Source organism: Struthio camelus, chromosome 28, assembly GCF_040807025.1.
Source record: "Struthio camelus isolate bStrCam1 chromosome 28, bStrCam1.hap1, whole genome shotgun sequence".
NCBI classification, from domain to species: Eukaryota; Metazoa; Chordata; class Aves; order Struthioniformes; family Struthionidae; genus Struthio; species Struthio camelus.
In genome coordinates this window covers 30,599-45,465 of record NC_090969.1, presented here as the reverse complement: position 1 = coordinate 45,465, position 14,867 = coordinate 30,599, and the positions used below count along the sequence as shown (strand labels likewise).

The 14,867-nt window shown below is 63.9% G+C and overlaps 2 long non-coding RNA genes across 3 annotated transcripts; both read left to right on the top strand.

The window, feature by feature from the left end:
• The first annotated feature begins 799 nt into the window (after positions 1-799).
• Positions 800-3,703, top strand: LOC138062599 (uncharacterized). Its single transcript, XR_011136549.1, has 3 exons — positions 800-935; positions 2,326-2,486; positions 2,990-3,703. It is a non-coding gene; the product is annotated as an uncharacterized lncRNA (long non-coding RNA).
• A 4,166-nt stretch (positions 3,704-7,869) lies between these two features.
• LOC138062598 (uncharacterized) lies at positions 7,870-11,736 on the top strand. Of its 2 annotated transcripts, XR_011136547.1 has the most exons (6): positions 7,870-8,013; positions 9,501-9,599; positions 9,780-9,819; positions 9,922-10,002; positions 10,103-11,530; positions 11,639-11,736. It is a non-coding gene; the product is annotated as an uncharacterized lncRNA (long non-coding RNA). The 2 variants fall into 2 exon arrangements; XR_011136548.1 differs by lacking the exon at positions 9,501-9,599.
• Positions 11,737-14,867: the final 3,131 nt, after the last annotated feature.

Sequence of the window (14,867 nt, the reverse complement as noted above, 5' to 3'; positions counted from 1 at the left end):
AGGCATTATGTAGGTGTCTTTGGGGCTACCCTGGACCTCTTTCTAGGGTGTCTGGGTAGCATTTTGATGCTTCCAAGCTGCCCTAGGTTCTCCAGTGTTCCTCCTCAGGGCTGTCTTGTTGCCTCTGCAAGATGTCTGGGCTCCTTAAGGCTTCTCCCAAGGCCTCCAAGGGCAAGCTCAGCCTCTCTAGGACTGCACTGGGCATTTCCAAACCTACCAATGTTTTGTTTTTTTTTTTTTAGACCATCCTGGTGTCTCCTCAGGGCTCTTTCTGGGTAGTCAGAGTGCTGCGGAGACCCTTCCCAGGGTCTCTGGGTGGCTGTCTTTCAGCTGTTGGAGCTGTATCAGTTACTCCAAGGCTACTGTGGGTTCTCTGGGCTGTTTCAGGCCCTTCAGGTCATTCTCTAGAGCCTCTTTCCTTGTCCCTGGGTCTATTCTCAGGCTTTCTGGGGCTCTTCCAGGGTCTCTAGGGATTCTGCAAGAGCCCCTGGGGCTTTTTTGGTATTTCCAGGGACTGTGAGATCTCTGTGGCTGTTTCAGGGTCTCGAGGGTACTGTGGGCTCTGTGGGGCCTTTCCAAAGCGTGCAGGGTTTCCCCCGTCTCGGGGCCCGCGAGGCTCGTACATCTCCTGTGGGTCTGCTCTCGAAATCGCAGGTCTTCAGGGCCTGTCACCTCCTGGTCTTCTCCCAGGGTCTGTTTCGGGGGATGGAGGGCCGACTGTGCCGGCGGGCGCTAGGACCGCGCGGAAGGGGCCGGGGGGAGGGGGGACGCGCCTTACGCGCGGCATGCTGGGGGCTGTAGTCTCGCGGGCCGCGGCCGCCGGGCGGCCACGTGCGTCGCCGCCGCCGCGGGGTCCGGCCGGTGCTGCGGCGCCTGGGGCGCCGAGCCGGGCTGCCGGCGGAGCGAGGCGGCTGGGTCTGAGACCCCCCCCCCCGGTAAGCGTCTTTGGAAGAGGTAATGAAGCGGCAGTAGCAGGGCGCGGTCCCCATTCACGGGCGCAGTGTCGCGAACTCCACGTGGTAGGAAACGGGCTCAATTCTGCTCAGCTGTTTGTGGCTCATCAGGGGCTGCCACCCCCCTCCTAAAGGGCTGCGGCCAGTGTTCTGGAGTACTGAACCTGTGGACCTCGCTCTGCTGAAATCGTTTACGTTTCGGGCTCCTACTTGAATGTTGCAATGGTTATTATGGTTTTATGAGTGGTTTTTTAAGTAATGAAGATGTGTGTTTTCTTAAGCATTGAGAAGTAGGGCTGGTCCCGGGAGGAAAGAATGATTTGGGGCATTAATAGTGCTGAATTTCTGTGGTGAGAGAGGTTATGTTGTTTAACCATTTAGGGAATGGGGTGCTCCCTTCGAGAAGGGAGGTGCAGGTGGATTTTAGGGGGGGGGCGTCTGCTGGAGGAAAGATCTCTAACCTTTGGAGGTTAGCTCTCTAATGGAGAAGGGAGATGGGAAGCAAGGCATTGGTTATTAGCAACAGTAAATTAATCTTTTCCTTTGGGTCCTTGGGAAGGGAATAAGGGAATCTTGGCCAGCTGCCATAGTCTTATGGCTTTTGGGGAAGGAGACAAAATACAGGATTCCCTGAGCTGAGACTGTATTTATAATAAGCAAATAACATAGGAGAAACAAAGCTCAAAAGAAAAGCTGAGTTTGTGACTGTGACTTGCTGACTTGGTTTCCAGGCACACAGGAAGAAGAACATGCAATGCAGGGAGTGGGAGATGTGCGTCTGTGCTCATGTTGTGTGTATTGTGATATTCTTGGCCTAGGTCTTTTGGGATAGCCATGTTGCTGTTGGTAGTCTCAGTGCTTCTGGCAATTTTCTGGTGAGCAGCACTCTCTGGCCCTTTTTTCCAGCAGGATGTCTGTGCTACACTGTTCTGGTGATGTATGGTTTTCTGGCTGGCTCTCTTTTCTGTGCTCATTGTGTTCTTCTGGTAGCTTATTCCTGAATCTGGCACAAATAGTGATTCTTCAGGGATGTTCTTATCCTGTTTTGTTGTTGTTTGTTGTTTCTTGTCTTGTCTCGTCTTTTTTTTTTCCTCTGGTCTGGAACTGTCTTGCCTGTAGGGTTCTAGCTGTGGAAGGGAATAATGCTCTGGAGGAGTGTATGGAGGAAAAGGGAAATAATGGGCAGTGACAGGAGGCAAGGAATGGGGGTAATGGTGGAAGAAATGGCAGGATAAGGTAGCTATCACTGTGGCACGTTATTAACAGGGGGGAATATGTCAGTTTGGATTCAGAGGCACATACTGCATGATACCAGTGGGCCCTTTGGTTAATGGCTAATAAGGAAATAACTGCCTGGCCCCTTTCGTCACAGGCACTGCGGCTGAAGCGGAGTGGAGGCACACTGGATGGCGTGGAAGCCTGGGGCGAGTTTCTCCTTGCCTGTAGTGGATAAGGGCCAGGGCAAGAGAGTTCCTTTTGGTCACCAGGGGAACCTGGATTTCTTGTGCCTGCTGATAGTGACACTGCCTCAAGGTACTGGGGAAAGAGGGAGCTAACACTGCTCAGCAATGGTAGCAGGCAGCCAGGGTCTGCCTGGAGGGCCTATATGATTTTCCCTGGTTTTTCTCCTTACCTTCTGGTCTGAGGTTTCTCCCCAAGGTGGACTGCTGCATGTGCATTTACTGTTGCAGCACTCACTCCTGCAGCTGCTCTGGAGCTGCGAGCAGGCAGGCAGGCCCACAATTGGACTTTTTGGCATGGGGGCCCCCCGGCTGGGCTCGGCCCGTTGGTTTGGGGAGAGCCCTGTGTGCTGGGCTGGCAGGGGGTAAGTGAGGCTGGAGCGTGGCTGGGGCTGGGCTGGGTTGTCTGGTACAGGGCAATGAAAAGGGTAATGGAGGTGAGGGTGTATGGGGGAGGTCTCTCTGCAGGAGCAGCTTTCTGGAGAGGGCACGGAGGCAGTGATTGTGAGGGAGTGGAGATCCTGGGAGCAGGGTGATGTGGCGGGATGGGCATTACTGATTTGCTTGTGTTTTCAGTCATCTGTAAAGGCATGGTGGATTTAGAGCACTTCCCTCTGCAGAGATGGAGTCTCTGGGACATCTTGGTGCTTTCGTGATGTCTGGTGCCCTGGTGGAGCGTCCTGAGTTGCACCTTTCCTGCTGTCATCTGAGCTGGAGACAGGGATGCTCTGGATTGCTATGGACTGTTTTGTTCTGCCTTGCTTTCTCTGCCTGACCTCCATGAGATCCTTGGTCCTCTTGCTCCACTGCCCTGCAGGGTTTTGTCAGGTTGGTGTGGGGCTGTCAGAGGCAGAGGGGAACAGAGCTTACACTCTTGCTTCTCTACAGGGGGTGGTTTCTCCTAGGCCAGCATGCTTGCTGTGGAGTGGCTCTGACTACCTCTGGTCAGACTCAGCTGCCTCTTTCCTGGGAGCACTTCCACCTGACATGGCCTGTGAAGGAAAAAGCCTGAGGTCTATACGGGTACTCTTGTCATCTCTGGGGGGCTGTTCTGGGGGGCTGCTTTTGGGTCCTTGGGGCTTTCCCATGATCTATGAGGGCCTCTGGGCTTTTCCTCACCTCTGGGGCTCTGTTCTAAGGGGATGAAGAGTCATTTACGGGGTCAGTGTGTATTCTCTTCTCTATCCCCTTCAACAAATCTTACATATGAGTGCTTTTTTCTGCTGACTTGTGGAGGCAAAGAAGCAGGAGCAGAATACAAAGTGGTAAATACAAGTGAAAATGCAGGTACTTTCAAACTTGTCTGTGCATTGCCTGTAGATTGGCTGCAGTAGACATAAGGGTCTGAATTCTTGGGTCTTTGCTAAAGCACTGTCCAGAACTCTAGGGAGAACAAAAAAACCATACCTTCAACGGCCTCTCAGGGAGCTTTACCACCAACCTCCGAATGAAGCAAAGAGAGCGGGGGGGGGGGGGGAGCACAGTGAAACAAAATGTCACAACCAGCACTGCAGAGGGCCAGAGAAGGCCTATCCGGCCGCCGCCTCTGCGCAGCTGTGCGAGCAGCAAGCCCAACGCCCCCTGCACGGCCGCTACCCGTGAGCCACGACCGCCGCCGCGGCATCGCGGCGCGGGACAGCGGCCGCGGGCGGCGCGCGCATGCGCGGAGCCGCCGGCCCGGCTGGCCGGTGCGCTCTGCCGGTGACGCGGCAGTCCTGCGCGCGGCTGGGCGTGCTCACTACTGCCCTCTGCTGAGCGCGTGGCCGCTTCAGCCAGCCGCCGGACGCATGCGCAGTGTGTCCGGCCCCCGCTCCCTACTGCCCTCCCGTGACTACCTGCTGGTACTGCACACTCGGCGCGTGCGCATAGCCACCGGCGGGACTCAATGCTGCTCTCTATTGACCGCGACAGTACTGCAGCCTGTTATCTGACGCATGCGTTGTGCAGCCCGCGGAGCGCTCTACTGCCGCCACCTGACGAAATCCGAGACCTGCAGGTGGCCGGCGCACGCATGCGCAGTGTAGCTGACTCAGCTCACTGCTGCCATCTCTTGATTATAGTCAAGTATTGCAGGCGGCGGGCTCACGCATGCGCAGTACGCACGAAAAAACTCACTACTGCCATCTCCTGACGGCACTTCGGAACCGCCGCCACCCGGTTTACGCATGCGTATTGTATCCCGTGGGGCTCACCGCTCCCGTCTCAACTATCACAGTACTGCAGTCAGCGGGCTCACGCATGCGCAGTGCAGATGACGATGCTCAGTGCTGTCCACTGTTGCTTATAAAACAGTAGTGCAGCCAGCTTACGAATGCGCAGTGCTTCCCGCTATGCCCCCTGCGCTCACCGGGGGGCGGCGGAGAGCGCGGCCGGGTGCAGTGCCGAGGTGCGCTCACCGGGGGGCGGCGGAGAGCGCGGTCGGGTGCAGTGCCCGGGTGCCTTGCATTTGCCCCCTGATGCCCTCAGGACCCCTCAATTCACATTGTGGATTGCTGCTAAGCCCTCTGTGTGCCTTTCCGTGTGCCCTGGGGCCCGATGTTTGTTTTGCAGCATGCCACAAAGTCCTCTGTTTAGCTTTCTCCCCATCCCAGGGTGTGTTTCCCCCCCTCCCCCAACTCTGCTCTCTCATCATCTGGTAACTTACCTGTTTTTTTTTTAAACTTTTGTTGCAGCCAGAGCTCTCGATTTCTTTGCTTGTCGCCTGAATACTCCCTTTTGTACACCCCAGGGCTCTCCCTTCAGCTTTTAGGAAGCACCTCTCAGGAGCTGGGGTGCCTCTGCTGCCCTGGCAGCCCCAGCTGTCGCTGATGGGGTTGATGGCCATTCCCTGCCTCTTGTCCTGATGGGCTGCAGCTGTGGGCCCCGGGGCTGGAACAAGCCCCAGGTGGGGCTGGGGGCACTGATGGCGACGGCAAGCATGCGCCGGGGGTGGGACCGCAGTTGGGGGAAGCTTGTGCAGAGGCCGGTCTGGGACAGCAGAGCTGCCTCTGAGCACCGCCCGCTGGGACCGGCGCTGCGGCCGCACCGCGGAGGAGGTGAGCGGGGCCGGGGTGCGCGCGTCCCGGCAGACGGGAGCATCTCGGGCCAGGGGAAACTGCGCCGGGGATGGCGGTGCGCCGGGGTGGTGGGGCCGAGGACTTGGTGGGGAAAAGCGGAGCACCGCGGAGTCTACCATGGGAGTAGTAAGGAAGGGGGTGCGCCAGGGCTGTGATGGGTCGGGGGGGGGGGCAAGGAAGAGGTTGTGCTGGGGCTGAAGGAGGAAGGAGAGGGGGCGTCGGGGCTGTAGTGGTGCGGGGGGAGGGAGGACGGGGGTGCGTCGGGACTGGCGGGGTTGGTTTATTGAGCGGTCGGAGTAGCGCGAGGGGTCCTGGGTCAGACCGGGACCGTGTAGGGGGTGGGTCCTAGGGGAAGTCGTGGGGAGAGTCGCGGTGGGGGCAGAGGCAGTGTCAGAGCTGACCGGGCCGGTCGCGGCGCTGCCGAGGCAGCCTCGGGCCGGGGTTGGGGATCGCGGGGCCGCGCTCCGGGCTCTGCAGCGGCTTCCGGGTCTCGGGGGACAAGGAGGGGCGGGCGGGCGGTTTGGACGGGATGGAATCGCCACAGGGTCAAACCTCAACCGAGTACTGAGGCCTGCCGCGGCCTGCCGGGAGCAGTAGTCTTCCGGCACGGGGCTTCCGGGCGGCGGCCATGTTGTTCTGCGCGGCCTGCCGGGAGCAGTAGTCTTCCGGCACGGGGCTTCCGGGCGGCGGCCATGTTGTTCTGCGCGGCCTGCCGGGAGCAGTAGTTTTCCGGCACGGGGCTTCCGGGCGGCGGCCATGTTGTTCTGCGCGGCCTGCCGGGAGCAGTAGTCCGGCACGGGGCTTCCGGGCGGCGGCCATGTTGTTCTGCGCGGCCTGCCGGGAGCAGTAGTCCGGCACGGGGCTTCCGGGCGGCGGCCATGTTGTTCTGCGCGGCCTGCCGGGAGCAGTAGTCTTCCGGCACGGGGCTTCCGGGCGGCGGCCATGTTGTTCTGCGCGGCCTGCCGGGAGCAGTAGTTTTCCGGCACGGGGCTTCCGGGCGGCGGCCATGTTGTTCTGCGCGGCCTGCCGGGAGCAGTAGTCCGGCACGGGGCTTCCGGGCGGCGGCCATGTTGTTCTGCGCGGCCTGCCGGGAGCAGTAGTTTTCCGGCACGGGGCTTCCGGGCGGCGGCCATGTTGTTCTGCGCGGCCTGCCGGGAGCAGTAGCCTTCCGGCACGGGGCTTCCGGGCGGCGGCCATGTTGTTCTGCAGGGCATGCTGGGAGTTATAGTCTTCTGGCAGTAGCTTTCCCGCCGGCCATTTTAATCTGCAGGGCATGCTAGGAGGTATTGCCTTCCCATGTGGGGCTTTTGGGAGAGCATTTTGTGTCTTGAGGTGACGGGAGGTGCAGCTCCAGCAGTGGGTTTCCCACCAGGTGGCCATGTTGTGCTCTGTGGCATACCAGGAGTTGTAGTTCCAGGTGCCTGTGCCTTCTCAGTCCTGCAGCAGTGGCCCAGTGTGTCTGTTCCTTACTGCTCACAGAACAGTGCCCGTAGGTCATCAGGGACAGTGGAATTCCCCTGTCTTTCCCTGGTACAGAGCAGGAAGTGTTTTCAACCTTTGGTGTGCCCGGGCAGGGTTGTCCCCAGGCCAAAAGGGACAGCCCCAGGCCCATGGGGAAGACAGTGGAAGTGTGAGGGGCTGTGGGGGCGACTGGTAGTCATAGCTTTGCTCAGGCTCAAGGCCAGTTAGGCAGCAGCTATGAAGAGCAGCAGTGCTGGGAGGGAATGGTGCAAAGCTGTGCTGTTTTGCAGCCCAAGGGAATGGTCCTCAAGGAAACGTGACCAACATTATTTCTGTCCAAGGACCCTAAAAGAGCCTGAGAGGTCACAGGTGCCCCACAGCAGCCCCAGGGACACCGTGTCACTGCCTCCCAAGGTCCCTGCATTCAGATACCTTTAACTGTGGAAAGAGCCTGCAGGAGCCTTGGGCACAGGTATGGAGAATCTTTAGTTGCCTCTAAGGACCTGGAGCTATATATGTTTTCTTTACAGAGACGGGATCTCTTGGATGCCTTGCTGCTGCTTCTGTGTTGCTCCGTGCCTAGGTGTGCTATGTTCAGATCCACTCTCCTTGCTGCCCTCTGCTCTGTTGGAGGTGTTGACGAGATCAAAAGGGGTGCATGGCTAAGAACTAGGCCAGGGTATCTCAGCTGCCTGGTATAGGACAAATAGGAGGGGGAAACAGCAACAGGACACGAAAGTACATGTGGATGAGAAACAGCTGCTTTAGAGGACTAAGATGTAGGGGCAACTGAGAGGAGTAGAAGTAGCAGGGGAAAATGGTGATGAGGAAGGTGTGTTGTTAGGGGCAGTACAGTGGAGAAGAGAGGGGGAAAAATGCTCCTATGATGAAATAAAAACAGTTCTTGATATATTTGCTTTTTGCCTTTCAGGTTAAGAATCTGCATGACTTCCTGAGAACTGTTTTGAGTGTGTGACATTGCAGGTCACAACTGCCTGGACAGTGATCCCCAGGTCCTCTGCCAAGACTACACAACAGCTGACAGATGCTTGTGGAACCAAAGCACAGACCAGCTTCTTAGAGGTAAGAGGTAGGGTCCAAGCAGGAGGATTATAGCAGGTGAGTCAATGCCCCAGAACCTTCAGTTTTCTACCTCGTCCCCCAGGACTCACCCATTTGCTTCCTAGTTCCCTCAGGACCTGCATTTGCCTTCAGGTGTGCACCAAGGCATTTGTTCTCCTGTCGCCTTAGAAGCCTTTGCTTCTTTCTAGTTCCTGCAAGATTACCCTGTTGTTTGGTGTCTGTAGGCCCTCTAGCATCATCAAGACTCTTATGTTTGTCCTCTTGTCCCTTCTCTTTTCCCTCTAGTCCCCCCCCCCCCCCCAAATCCCTCTGTTTGCCACTGGTGCATCCAGAGCCTTTGTTTTTCCCTCTAGTCCTCTCAGGATGCCTGTTGGCCCTCTGAGCCCCTTAGGGCCCATATCAGTGCCCTTTAGTCTCATCAGAACCCCTCTGATTGCCACACGCTCCCCTCTGGACACCTGTGTTTGCCTTGGAGGCACTCCAGAACCCTATTCATTTATTGCACCCTTTCAATGTGCCTTGAAGCCCTGCTTTTCCACTGGTTGCACCACAGAGTTCTCTCTACACCCTACCCCATGACCATTCTATATGCACTCTATCCCATCAGGTCCCCTTTCCTTCCAGTCCCCTCAAGACTCCTCTGTCTTCCTTTCTTGTACCTCAGAGCACTCTGTGTCCTCTAGTCTGCTGAAAATCAATCCACATGGCATGTAGTCTGTAGAGGCTGGGAGGGGCCTGGATGAGCCCGTAGAGGCAGGCACAGACTCGTACGAGCTCGGTGCAGGCCCATACGAGCCCATAGAGCCTGGCAGGGGCCTGGACAAGACTGCAGAAGCTGATCTGGGCCTGTATGAGCTTGGCAAGGGCTCGTTTGAGCCTGTAGAGCTCAGTGTGGGCCCATATGAGCCCGCAGAGGCTACTGCGGGCTCCACAAGAACTTGTACAAGCCCGTAGACCTTGGTATGAGCCTGTACTGCCTCAACTTGGGCTGGTATAAGCCCGTAGCAGCTGGTGGGGGCCCGGACAAGACCACAGAGGCTGCCATGGACCCGTACAGACTTGGCAAGGGCTCGTACAAGCCCATAGAGTTCCCTTTATAGGCTAGGTGGAACGTTGTAATTTCTTTCTAAGTCTAAGCAGAACCAATGTCTAGCGTGTAATACAAAGGCTTATGCTAGTTAGAGTGGAAAGAAGCTTAACAACATACCTTTTGGTATCGTGGATAGACTATATGAAGCCTTAGTAGCAAAAGAGATGTTCTGTTTCATAGAAGAGGTCTCTTTAGCCTTTCTGTGCTCTCCAGTCTAGATACTGAGCAGAAGAAGGAGAGTCTCTTCTGCGCAGCCCTGTGTCTTTATGGCAGCCATTGGTTTGCCCCTCCCCTCTGAAGGGCTTGTGGGTAGGTCAGTGGGTGGGGCCTAGGGTTACATAAACCGGGGGTCTCTCCCTCCCCAGCTCATTCTGCTTTTGGTTTCCTGCATTGGCAGTGCTCTGGAATCACCTCAGCTAATAACAGCATTCACGGCTGTAAAGCAATCCCAGGAGACTCATTCCTACAGTTGGGGAAGCAAAGGCCATTCATGAATGTAAGAGCAGCGGGACACCTCTGTGTTTTTTTTTCTTAGGCTTTGCATGAAGTTGTGGTGTGGAGAAGCTGAGAGGGAGGCTGAGCAGGTGCAAGGGGCAGCTTGCGGTGGAGAGCTTTGCAGTGCGACAGGGTGGTGTCGGGCTGCCTCTGGGTGATGTCCTTTGCTTTGCTTTTTCAGGTGCTGTGCGGGCCTCTTCCGGAACGGTTGAGGAGTTGAGGTGAGCGGAGCAGCGTGTCAGTAGTCGTAGGGCTTTTGGGTGCCGCCTGGCCGAAGAGTAACTTTGTTGTGTTGTGTCCTGTGTAACTTTGTTGTGTCTCAGGTGCTGGGGGGGGTATCCCCTTCCCCCCCTCCCCCCCCCCCCAAAGCTGCGGTGTCCGAGTTTGGATCGGGTGCGTCGCAGGTGAGGAGAGGTACTGTGGTGTTTGGGAGGAGGGTGTTTTTGGGGGGACGGGCCGGAGCCGTGGGGCACACGGGTGCCGGCTCGCGCTCTGTTTTGGCAGGTGACGACGGGGAAGGTTTGTGACCGAAGGAAGATCCGAGAGGACGTGCCTGGCGTCGAGGCTGGCTCTCGAGGACGGATGGGGATGGACAGCAGCACCCAAGCTAAGTGGAGGGGCCAAGGATGTTGTCTTGGGGGTTGGTGTGTGTATGTGTTTGCTGACGATCAGTGTAGTCCTTCAGGATGTGTTTTTGGTGAGGTCGAGGCTGTGGGGTTGTGCTAGGGGCTGGGCAGCTCTAGCCTGTGTCTGTGTTGTGTGCTGCATGTTGTGTGTTTGTAGGTGTCCTGTGTTTTGCTGAGGTCTTGATGTTGCTCTTGTCCTGTGTGCTCATGGAGCCTGGTGCAGACTTTGCAGGGCTAGCACAGTAGGCGTCTGCAGGCTTTTGGACTGGCCTGGGTGTTCAGTGTTGTGCAAAGGGATCGCGTCTCCTCCTGTGCTGCCCATGAAAAGGGGCATCGTGTTGCACCAGATTTGCCTCATAGCATCTGTAGCTGGCCTCGGGCGGCCGCGCTTCTTGGCCTCGGGCGGCCGCGCTTCTTGGCCTCGGGCGGCCGCGCTTCTTGGCCTCGGGCGGCCGCGCTTCTTGGCCTCGGGCGGCCGCGCTTCTTGGCCTCGGGCGGCCGCGCTTCTTGGCCTCGGGCGGCCGCGCTTCTTGGCCTCGGGCGGCCGCGCTTCTTGGCCTCGGGCGCTCCCTTTCAGGGTTTTCTTCCCTGTGTGATCATGGCCTTGCTTCTTTCTGGCTGGCCTCTTGTCCAGTGATGGTCCTGGCTTTGCCGGCCCCTTTCTGACACAGGCCATGGCGTTTGACTCTTTCGTGGGTTTTTTCTGAGCCTCAAAACTGCACGGTTGTGGCCTCGTAGGGCTTTGTGCCCGGCAGGGTCTTATGTGTGAGAATTGTTCTTTGTGCCTAGGGCTTTCTGCTGTGTCTGCTGTTTGTGTGTGTGCATGTTTGTTTGGGGCTGGAGGTGCCTTGCCTGTGGATTTTTCGTGATGGCAGTGTGCAGAATGGAGTGGTGGAGGGGAGTGGAATGGGGATAGGTGTGTCTTTGGGTGCTTGGGTTAATGTTGCTTTTGCAGATGCAGAGCAGTGTTTCAGGTGCTTGAGGGAGACAGAGGAGAAACAGGTGCTGTGCTAAGGAGGTGAGCTTGTGATGGTTATTGGCAAGAGAGTGTTTTGGGCAGCAGTTTACTGACTCCTTTCTGTTTTGTGTGTGTAAGTGGGAAGGAAAGTGTGAAGTGGGTTGTTTGTGCCCAGGAGGAGCCCGGCCAGGTGAGTGTTGGTGTGAGAGATGGAGCAGAGCGTAGAGCGGGGCTGTTGTGTTGTTGGTGCTGTGCCTGTTGCCCAGTGGTGTTCTGGTTTTGCAGGTGCGTGGCAGAGCTTGGCGCGGCCTCCTGTAGCCTGACAGTGGGGAAGGGTGAGCGGCACAGGTAAAGGTGTGGGAGCAAGGGGTGGGTGTGGGAGCAAGGGGTGGGTGTGGACGGGCTGCGGTTTTGTGGCCATCCCCTCAAGGTGTGGTATTGTCTCTGACTTTGCAGGTGTAGGATGCAGTTGTGGCGTGGAGAAGCCGAGTGCTGAGGCGGAGGCTGAGCAGGAGAGAGGGGGCAGCTTGTCGTTGAGAGCTTTATCATTTGGTTGGGTGGTGTCGGGCTGCCTCTCAGTAATGTCTTTTGTTGTGCTCAGGGCCAGGGGCGGGCGGGGGCGAGCCCGCCGAGCCCGCCGCGGGCCACGGCGAGCTCGGCGAGGCCCGCGCCGACGCGCAAGGGCCCGGGGCGGGCGGGGGCGAGCCCGCCGAGCCCGCCGCGGGCCACGGCGAGCTCGGCGTGGCCCGCGCCGACGCGCCAGGGCCCGCGGCGGGCGGGGGCGAGCCCGCCGAGCCCGCCGCGGGCCACGGCGAGCTCGGCGAGGCCCGCGCCGACGCGCAAGGGCCCGGGGCGGGCGGGGGCGAGCCCGCCGAGCCCGCCGCGGGCCACGGCGAGCTCGGCGTGGCCCGCGCCGACGCGCCAGGGCCCGCGGCGGGCGGGGGCGAGCCCGCCGAGCCCGCCGCGGGCCACGGCGAGCTCGGCGAGGCCCGCGCCGACGCGCCAGGGCCCGGGGCGGGCGGGGGCGAGCCCGCCGAGCCCGCCGCGGGCCACGGCGAGCTCGGCGAGGCCCGCCCCGACGCGTCAGGGCCCGGGGCGGGCGGGGGCGAGCCCGCCGAGCCCGCCGCCGGCCACGGCGGGCTCGGCGAGGCCCGCGCCGACGCGCAAGGGCCCGGGGCGGGCGGGGGCGAGCCCGCCGAGCCCGCCGCGGGCCACGGCGAGCTCGGCGAGGCCCGCGCCGACGCGCCAGGGCCCGCGGCGGGCGGGGGCGAGCCCGCCGAGCCCGCCGCGGGCCACGGCGAGCTCGGCGAGGCCCGCGCCGACGCGCCAGGGCCCGCGGCGGGCGGGGGCGAGCCCGCCGAGCCCGCCGCGGGCCACGGCGAGCTCGGCGAGGCCCGCGCCGACGCGCCAGGGCCCGCGGCGGGCGGGGGCGAGCCCGCCGAGCCCGCCGCGGGCCACGTCGAGCTCGGCGAGGCCCGCGCCGACGCGCCAGGGCCCGCGGCGGGCGGGGGCGATCCCGCCGAGCCCGCCGCGGGCCACGGCGAGCTCGGCGAGGCCCGCGCCGACGCGCCAGGGCCCGCGGCGGGCGGGGGCGAGCCCGCCGAGCCCGCCAGGGGCCACAGCGAGCTCGGCGAGGCCCGCGCCGACGCGCCAGGGCCCGGGGCGGGCGGGGGCGAGCCCGCCGAGCCCGGCGCGGGCCACGGCGAGCTCGGCGAGGCCCGCGCCGACGCGCCAGGGCCCGCGGCAGGCGGGGGCGAGCCCGCCGAGCCCGCCGCGGGCCACGGCGAGCTCGGCGAGGCCCGCGCCGACGCGCCAGGGCCAGGGGCGGGCGGGGGCGAGCCCGCCGAGCCCGCCGCGGGCCACGGCGAGCTCGGCGATGCCCGCGCCGACGCGCCAAGGCCCGCGGCGGGCGGGGGCGAGCCCGCCGAGGGCCACGGCGAGCTCGGCGAGGCCCGCGCCGACGCGCCAGGGCCCGCGGCGGGCGGGGGCGAGCCCGCCGAGCCCGCCGCGGGCCACGGCGAGCTCGGCGAGGCCCGCGCCGACGCGCCAGGGCCCGGGGCGGGCGGGGGCGAGCCCGCCGAGCCCGCCGCGGGCCACGGCGAGCTCGGCGAGGCCCGCGCCGACGCGCCAGGGCCCGCGGCGGGCGGGGGCGAGCCCGCCGAGCCCGCCGCGGGCCACGGCGAGCTCGGCGAGGCCCGCGCCGACGCGCCAGGGCCCGCGGCGGGCGGGGGCGAGCCCGCCGAGCCCGCCGCGGGCCACGGCGAGCTCGGCGAGGCCCGCGCCGACGCGCCAGGGCCCGCGGCGGGCGGGGGCGAGCCCGCCGAGCCCGCCGCGGGCCACGGCGAGCTCGGCGAGGCCCACGCCGACGCGCCAGGGCCAGGGGCGGGCGGGGGCGAGCCCGTCGAGCCCGCCGCGGGCCACGGCGAGCTCGGCGAGGCCCGCGCCGACGCGCCAGGGCCCGGGGCGGGCGGGGGCGAGCCCGCCGAGCCCGCCGCGGGCCACGGCGAGCTCGGCGAGGCCCGCGCCGACGCGCCAGGGCCCGCGGCGGGCGGGGGCGAGCCCGCCGAGCCCGCCGCGGGCCACGGCGAGCTCGGCGAGGCCCGCGCTGACGAGCCAGGGCCCGGGGCGGGCGGGGGCGAGCCCGCCGAGCCCGCCGCGGGCCACGGCGAGCTCGCCGAGGCCCGCGCCGACGCGCCAGGGCCAGGGGCGGGCGGGGGCGAGCCCGCCGAGCCCGCCGCGGGCCACGGCGAGCTCGGCGAGGCCCGCGCCGACGCGCCAGGGCTCGCGGCGGGCGGGGGCGAGCCCGCCGAGCCCGCCGCGGGCCACGGCGAGCTCGGCGAGGCCCGCGCCGACGCGCCAGGGCCCGCGGCGGGCGGGGGCGAGCCCGCCGAGCCCGCCGCGGGCCACGGCGAGCTCGGCGAGGCCCGCGCCGACGCGCCAGGGCCAGGGGCGGGCGGGGGCGAGCCCGCCGAGCCCGCCGCGGGCCACGGCGAGCTCGGCGAGGCCCGCGCCGACGCGCCAGGGCCCGCGGCGGGCGGGGGCGAGCCCGCCGAGCCCGCCGCGGGCCACGGCGAGCTCGGCGAGGCCCGCGCTGACGCGTCAGGGCCAGGGGCGGGCGGGGGCGAGCCCGCCGAGCCCGCCGCGGGCCACGGCGAGCTCGGCGAGGCCCGCGCTGACGCGCAAGGGCCCGGGGCGGGCGGGGGCGAGCCCGCCGAGCCCGCCGCGGGCCACGGCGAGCTCGGCGTGGCCCGCGCCGACGCGCCAGGGCCCGCGGCGGGCGGGGGCGAGCCCGCCGAGCCCGCCGCGGGCCACGGCGAGCTCGGCGAGGCCCGCGCCGACGTGCCAGGGCCCGGGGCGGGCGGGGGCGAGCCCGCCGAGCCCGCCGCGGGCCACGGCGAGCTCGGCGAGGCCCGCGCCGACGCGCCAGGGCCCGCGGCGGGCGGGGGCGAGCCCGCCGAGCCCGCCGCGGGCCACGGCGAGCTCGGCGAGGCCCGCGCCGACGCGCCAGGGCCCGCGGCGGGCGGGGGCGAGCCCGCCGAGCCCGCCGAGCCCGCCGCGGGCCACGGCGAGCTCGGCGATGCCCGCGCCGACGCGCCAAGGCCCGCGGCGGGCGGGGGCGAGCCCGCCGAGCCCGCCGCGGGCCACGGCGAGCTCGGCGAGGCCCGCGCTGACGCGTCAGGGCCAG